We start from the raw sequence: 7,641 nt of genomic DNA, 5'->3' as shown, positions 1-7,641 counted from the left end.
TGTGTCTTTGTAGTATAACTATCACCGGGATACAATAGATACACTGACTTTTAATTAGGAAGCCTTGGTTTCAGACAGTGTGCTATTTCCCAAAATAATGCCTAGAATAAGAACACAAGTCATTAAAGTTATTTCAATCCATTCTATTTTTTTTACTGAGAGAGTTGATAAGAATGGGAGGACGCTTGTGACATACATTTTTATAAAAATTTAAAAAATGGAAAAAAAAGGGCTGTGGGAAATTATATTTCAGAAGTTTTCATGAAATAAAAAGAAATAAAAAGAATAAAAAAAATTAGCTGTGTAAAATGATTAAAAATGTCTATGAACTATGGTATGAAAACTGAATTTTTGACACCTGTTCCCACATTATTTACTTTAAATTATAATTAAATTATAATTAAATGGATAACAGGACCTAACAAGAGAATAATTTTCTTTAGTTGATGAGTGAATTAGGTTCAGACTCGAAAAATGAGTTTGATACCAAGTTGAGGTTGTAGGTAAAATTTGCAGACATTATTTTAATTCTATAAAATACAGTTCTATTGCTTTTTAACTGATGATTGCCACAAGCTGGGTATTTTGATTTTCAACCCCCTAGTGCTGCAGGTGCCTCATGTTTCACTGCTGTGCTTTCACAGGTCTGCCTCAGTGCCCCTGCAGAGAAACTTGACACCAGTCCTAAGTTTAAATTCTACTGGATTTTGGAAAGTAAGACCCAACTCATAGCCTGAGGCATCTAAGTGTAAAGTCTTCATCTGAGATCAGTGTCTCAAACACCCATTTTTTGCCATCATTGACATTTATTAACATAACACAAGCCTCTAATGCCATTTGGGATGGCTGTCCTGACTCCCAAATTCATGCATGGATGAGACAGGTAAGACACAGCACCCATGGAAACACTACGCCCTTCTGGAACCTGAGCTGTAGTCCAGGTAGGACATCTGAAGGCATCTTAAATGGCACTGAACACCCCAATAAGGACAACTGAATTGTAGTCAGTGACAGCTAGAGGCTGTTCAATCCATCTTTCAAAGTAAGCCCTTATTTGGGGCAAGATTCAGTTGACTAAACATGAACATCTAACATTGTCACTGCTCAGTTGCATGGAGCTGGCAGATATGATGCTGCATGTCCAGGAAATCTATATCCTTCTACCAGCTGGAGGAAAGGTGGGCTACCCCAGAATACGTCCAGTTTCACTACTTCCCTGTTCCTATGCATAAGTTGCACCCCAAATAGCTCTTCAGATTCCATTTACTAGATCTTTATTTACCTCACTCACGTTAGCATTCAAATCTAGGTGTTTTTGTGAGCTGGATTTCAGCCTCTGTTTTCCTCTGCTTGTCTGCTCCAGTGACTGCTGTGTACCTCATGTCCATAAATACAGCTCGTGTACAATAAAACAACATCCATTTAATCTTCAAGTTTTTAGGGAATGGATATTTTAAAACTTTGAGGGAAACATATCTCATATAATGTTTCTCTGCCATCAGAGAAACTAAAGGGTATTAGTAAAGTGACACAAGTAGAAGTGTTACTCCATATTAATCCAGTAAGCAAGTTACAGAGCCAGCAAGTGTCCAAAATACCCAGCAAGTCCCAATGGATGCACCAAGTCACCTTGTAAGCTCTTAATTTCCTTCATGTGTCTTCAATTTCTGTGTTTGCTAAGGTAATTCTGTAAATTACACTTATTGTGTTCAGCATGAAATTTCATCTTTTTGTTTGCAAAAAATGTTTAAGGTTTGGTTTGGTTTTTTTCTGTTTCAAGTTAATTTATGTACTATCTTAATAGATTAGTATCTGGTTAACATAGAAATTTGTGGATTTAATGAAACCCATAACTATTATTTGTTTGGATTATCACAGAAAAAAAAAAGATGGAACTGAAAATTACTGTTTGTCTCCTTGGGATACTTAGGTTATCAGTTCAGAAGATCTTCAGTTGTTCATGATAAGTCTAAACTTTTGTTCAGAGGGAAAAGAAAAAGTGATTCACTGACTGAGTCAGAGCTCCCTTTCCTTTCTCCCTTTTCCTCTCTCCCTCCCCATCACTCTCCTCCTCTCATGCACCCCTGGCCCTCTTAAATTATTTCTTTTCTTTTGAAAGTTTAAAATAAATGATAGCAGCAAGCTATTTGGCTGCTGTGCCTCAGTCCTCTTTTCTTGGTAACTGGATTAATCCGGTTTTCAGCTGTTCTGAGGAAGTCTGAGACATGCATGTGTTGGTGAGTGCTGTCTGGACCAATCACTCTGCACATGTGAGTTATAGTCTGGAAAAGCACAGCCAGCCTGAGGCTAGGTTGTTTCTCTCTGGTGAAGAAAGTACAACGCCAATTCTGGCACACTCTAGCCATGGAGTACTTGACTGCACTTTTTGATATGATATTAATAAAATATTTTGATGACAATGCTGTACGTAAAAATGTGCAGTAATCTGCTGACCTCATTTGAGAGTGTGCCTGACAGCTTTTCAACAGGGCCTGAGGGGAAAATTCCACCTCTAGGAAAGGTTTAAAGCATTATTCACATTGTATTACACCTTGCTCTTTGCATGGCTTCAGTGGCTTTATGGTTATCTAACATGAACAAAGGAGAGAGAATTTGATGCTAAGTGAATGTGTGCATGTGCAAGAGAGGCAGAAAGACAGAGGCTGGAATAATTCTTCAGAAACTGGAGCTTAAATGATTATGTCTCTAGCATTCCTATCTGCAGTGGAAATCCTTTCCCCACAGTCAATCCAAAGCCTATTCAAGTCAATGCCTTTTGGATCTTTGTCATCTGCAGCTATGGCAGATAAACAAAACAAACTGCTATCAACTGTAATATGACCTAAGTGTTTGCAGGCCCTTAGCAAAAAAAAAAAAAAAAGTCTGGCTGTGGGTCATTTCAAGGAGCTTACTGAAGTGTTTGTTCCAAGTGTGTTCTGTTTCTAAGCAATTTCATATAAAGGAAGCAGGAGAAAATGTAAATTCTCGTTCAGTTGTTCTGAGCATGTCATGCAGGAAAAGGCATGAACACAGTTCTGAAACATTTTTTTTTCCTTCTCTTCTGATAATAATAGGCTTGTTTAGCTGCACTTTGAAGGCAGAAAATCACTACCTAGCCAAACAAAAATGTAAATTATGCTTAAAAACATCCAAAGGAAATAGTACATGTTGAGCTGGCCCAACCTGTTGTTGTTTCCTTGAAACACTGGTTAGGACCTGGCTCAATGTATTTAATTTTGTCCAAGTGCTTTAGATCTGTGGCAACAAGGCCTGAATATATAATTGATCTTGTTTATGAAAGTGTAGATATTCCGAGAATTAATAAAAAAACTTAAGTCTTGGAGGTGACAGCACACCAGCTTCAGTTTGTTCTCTTCTGCTGCAAATTCCTGGAGTATGTCTTAACTTTTAACTGAGATGGGTTAGGTAGTCATTCACTTTTGGAAGTTAACTTCTTTGTATCTGAACAAAATGAAAAAATGAAGGATATGAACATCACAACTTTGTCTCTTGTTCTTATAAAGTGCCTAATGAGTTTGCCAGGTTATATAAACTGAGTCTTTATTGATTTCTTTATTTTAATAGCAGAGAGAACAGCTCTGCATAAATTAAATTGGAAATTTCCTTTCTTGTGTGTTGTCCTGTCATTGGAACCTTGTAGTGAAAATTGCAATCACAACTGATGTCTTATGTACCCAGAAAAAAACCATGAAAGTGAAACATTAAAAATAGATTAAAAATAAGGGGACTTTAAAGAATCACTAAAAAGAACAGAAGCAAAACCGTCGGTAAATCTAACTGTGATTGACTGAAGGTAGTTTTTACCTCACCACTTTGCTCGACAGTCTGAAAAAGGATGACAAAGTAAAGTGTGTTTGCACCTCTGGGGCTAGAAGTGGTAGAATTGCACCAATTAGTCTGTATTGAGGGATAAGAATATTTGCTTCTATTACCCCACTCCCATTGCATAACTTCTGTAAGAAAAACCAAGTGGAAAGATGAGGGGGTTTAGACCTTAAACTGATGCAGTTGGTGCATGGGAATCCACACCTAAATAAGATGTTCAGCTAAGAGACTCAAGTAATGCTACAGGGAAGAAGTTCTAACAGTGGAGATCAGTTTACTTGTTATGTTGCAAAGATGTCATTAACTTCCTCTGTCTTCAAAAGGGTGCTCATTTGCTCCAGTCTGTTTATTTTGTCTTCTAAGGTTACAGCTGAACTTGTATTTATCACTAACTCAGTGAATCTCAGAAGGATCAAACCAGTTGCCACAGAACTAAGCCAAACTTATGATCCTATTGCTGTTGGCAGTAGAAATCTTACCAAGTTGTTGGAAAACTGCAAGAATTTAGCACTGACTTGAGTGAGTTCCCAATTTTCTTTCTACTCAATCATTTAAGCACATTTCTGATTAGCATCTCACTGGACAGAGACAGATTTGGAATCTGTGTTCATTCCATTAATGTAGCTTCCAAAATAGTTTCTTTTACAAAAAACATTCCATAAGCATGACCAAGTAGAACATGTTCCTATTCCACCACAATGTACTTCAATAAAGGAAGGTTTTTATATATTTACATGTAATTGACAGCAGAAATAGACAAAAGTCGCTTTAATGAGCCACAGTACTGTAAGGCCTTGCTCACTTCCTGAATTTTTACTTTCTTAAAACATGAGGTTGCAAGGTAGGTTAAAAATTACAGTTGGTCATTGATCCAGAAAACCTGTGCTAGACTATTTCATTGATGCTCGATCGAAAGCAATGACATGAGACCCTGAAACTGGCATAAAAAGGTGTGAATTAACAACTTGAAATAATGATATCTTTGAAAGGAATTCACAATAACTATTTTCTCATATTCTGAGAACACCACATATCACTGATCCTAAATTTATTGAAGGAACATGTGAATTGTGATGCTTTTTTCTCCCAGATCCTTTTCTCTGAATGAGAAATATAAATGACAACAGCTTTCTGAGAAGAAAAAACCCTACCTGCCTTTTGTCAGAGACATATATCAAGTCCTTTTCTCAAATCATCGAGGGACTCTCTTAGGACAGGGCCCTGAGAATGCTCCTATGCAAGCATCTTGTCTGACATGCTATAAGTCAGTCACAGGACAATATTGTATTAACATTTAGGAGCAAGTGCAGCTGGGTTTTCCTGGGCATACAAACACTGGCCAGGAGAGTACTACTGAAGGTAATTCAGGCATAGAAGTGAAAATATGGTCATTAGTTTTGTCTCAGGGGCAGTTCTGCAATGTCTATTGCGCTTATGAAGTAGTAACACACAAAGTAATAAAATATCCCACTCACTTTCTGCTAGCACATTTCAAATACAACCCACGTAACCTATTCTGTGCACAGGAGGAACTTCAAACTCTATGAGCATCCATATTTTGACCTTTCTTTGAGAATGCTCAGAAAAGGCTGTCAGTAAGTTAGTGCTCATTTTAATGAAGTACTTCTACCTCCACTGACAGCAGAATTAGAAGAAATTACTTAGAAACAGAGATAAACTAATTATTTTTTTTGATTATTGATGATTTTAAAGAAGTTTGGATTGTTTATGTTATTGTATAGATTGAGTTCATTCCTATAATGTTTCATGTGTAAGTGGAAAGCCGTATCAATAACTCCCTGCTCTTATTATTGTCATATAAACAGTTCAGGACAGAATCTGATAAACGAACAGCAGTTACAGCTAAATTAAATGGAAATGAGGCTTTTTGTCCATTCTTGTTGAAGTTTTAGATAAGGGTATATTGCATTGGTTTAAAATAAAAAACTTTTTTTAAAAATTAAAAATATAACGATTGATTGGCATTAATCAAAATTAATCAGCTATTAAGGTTGAAAACAGATAGGAAAACCTTAGAGTCAGATCTTGGCCAATTTTACAAGTCTGTCTAGATCAACTTTCAAAGGATTTTCACTGCAAAAGGTTAAAATAAGTACCAGAATTTTGAAAAATACTTTCCTCTTGGACTGAACTTCTGAAACATTTTGCAAAACAGAGCTTTAGAGGAACTAGAAACAAGAGACAGATACAACTGTGTCTGTTCTACTCACATTTTACTGTAGTACCTATGAACGATATTTGAAAAACAAACCAAACTAAACCAGGTTTTATTTTTGATTTACAACCAAAATAGATACTAATGGGAATTATCCAGTTTTTGCTCAATTTTAAAGGCTTTTCAGTGCAGCTGATGATATTGAAAATGGTGGCAGAAAAATGATACAGGTAGTAATTTATGTCTTCATTTTTTATTCTTTCTGAAAAAGAATTGCTGTAAGCAATTATTAGTTACCCACTCTCTTTAAAGCACTATGGAGACAGAGAGCAAATAGAAGTTTGCAGCAAGGGTGGAAAAACAGAAGCAAAAGCACATGATAGACACAGAAGTGCATGGAGTCACAGAGTGGTTGAGTTTGGAAGAGACCTCTGAAGGTCATCATGTCCAACCTCCCTGTTCAAGCAGGACCACCTAACACTGGTTGCTCAGGGTCAAGTCCGGGAGGCTTTTGAATGTCCCAAAAAAAGGAGACTCCACAACTGCTCTGGGTAACCTTTGCCATTGTTCAGGCACCCTCCCAGTAAAAAAGGGTTTGCTGGAGTTCAGGCCACATGTCCTTTGTTTCTGCTTGCACCTCTTGTGTCCAGTCATGTTACTCAAAAACGTGCTCACATGGACATTTTCAGTCACTGTCAAGAGGGTGAATAGAGCTTTAATACTTAGAGTTATTTTTTCAAAGAACTAATTCTTCCTTCCTCGTTGTCTTGAATTTTGAAAAGCAGTTTTTGATAATAAAGATTAAGAAATGCAAAGTATGCAGAATAGGGCATTATTTAATATTCAAACCCACCTCATCTTAACTGGTAAAGTTCACGCTTTTATAGTTACAACACTCCGTAGTGCTTTGTCTAAAGTAAAGAAAGCTTTGGGTAAACTGTTCCTTTGCATTATATCAGTGTAACTGAAAATAAATCTGCTGGGCTGAATCTAACAAGATTAAAAAGAAAAAAGAGACAGATGTAAATAGTGTTATCACCTGTTCGTTTTCTGTTCCACACTTGGATACCAGTAAGTCCAATATTTTCCATTCCTATGTATAAATGATCAGATTTTTGTTTCTACAGAAAAAATTTTAGATTCATAAGGTTAAAGTTCATTTAGCATTTGAGAGACAAATGAGGTCAGTATTAGTACTGCAAACGTTTTTCATTATAGAAATTTAGTCACAGGCTGGTTCAGAAGTTGAAAATACCATAAGGAGAGCACAAGACACTAATCTCTTTCGTGACAGAGACAATTCCCAGAGCTTTTTAATACCAGTAAATGCTCTCACATATTTGAAAAAGACCAGCATTTCATATGGATAGAATCCAAAATATCATGGTTCTTGAAATTTTAAAAGCATTTTTTGGGATTTGTCCTTTTAACTCCATGGAGAATCTTATATTTGTATCCAAAATAAATTTCAGGTTGATTTTGGCAGGTGTTTATTTTTGTTGAAAATCAGCAGAAATAGAACAATGGAGGAGCTGTGGCTGAGGAACCACCCTAGAAAGTTGCTGAAATGTCATCTCTTCTCTTCTGAACAAATTTTAAGTTTGTCTCCTTTCTTCATC

The sequence above is a fragment of the Manacus vitellinus genome, unplaced genomic scaffold, assembly GCF_001715985.3.
Source record: "Manacus vitellinus isolate BGI_N305 unplaced genomic scaffold, ASM171598v3 scaffold_13_pilon, whole genome shotgun sequence".
NCBI classification, from domain to species: domain Eukaryota; kingdom Metazoa; phylum Chordata; class Aves; order Passeriformes; family Pipridae; genus Manacus; species Manacus vitellinus.
This window is presented reverse-complemented; position numbering follows the sequence as displayed.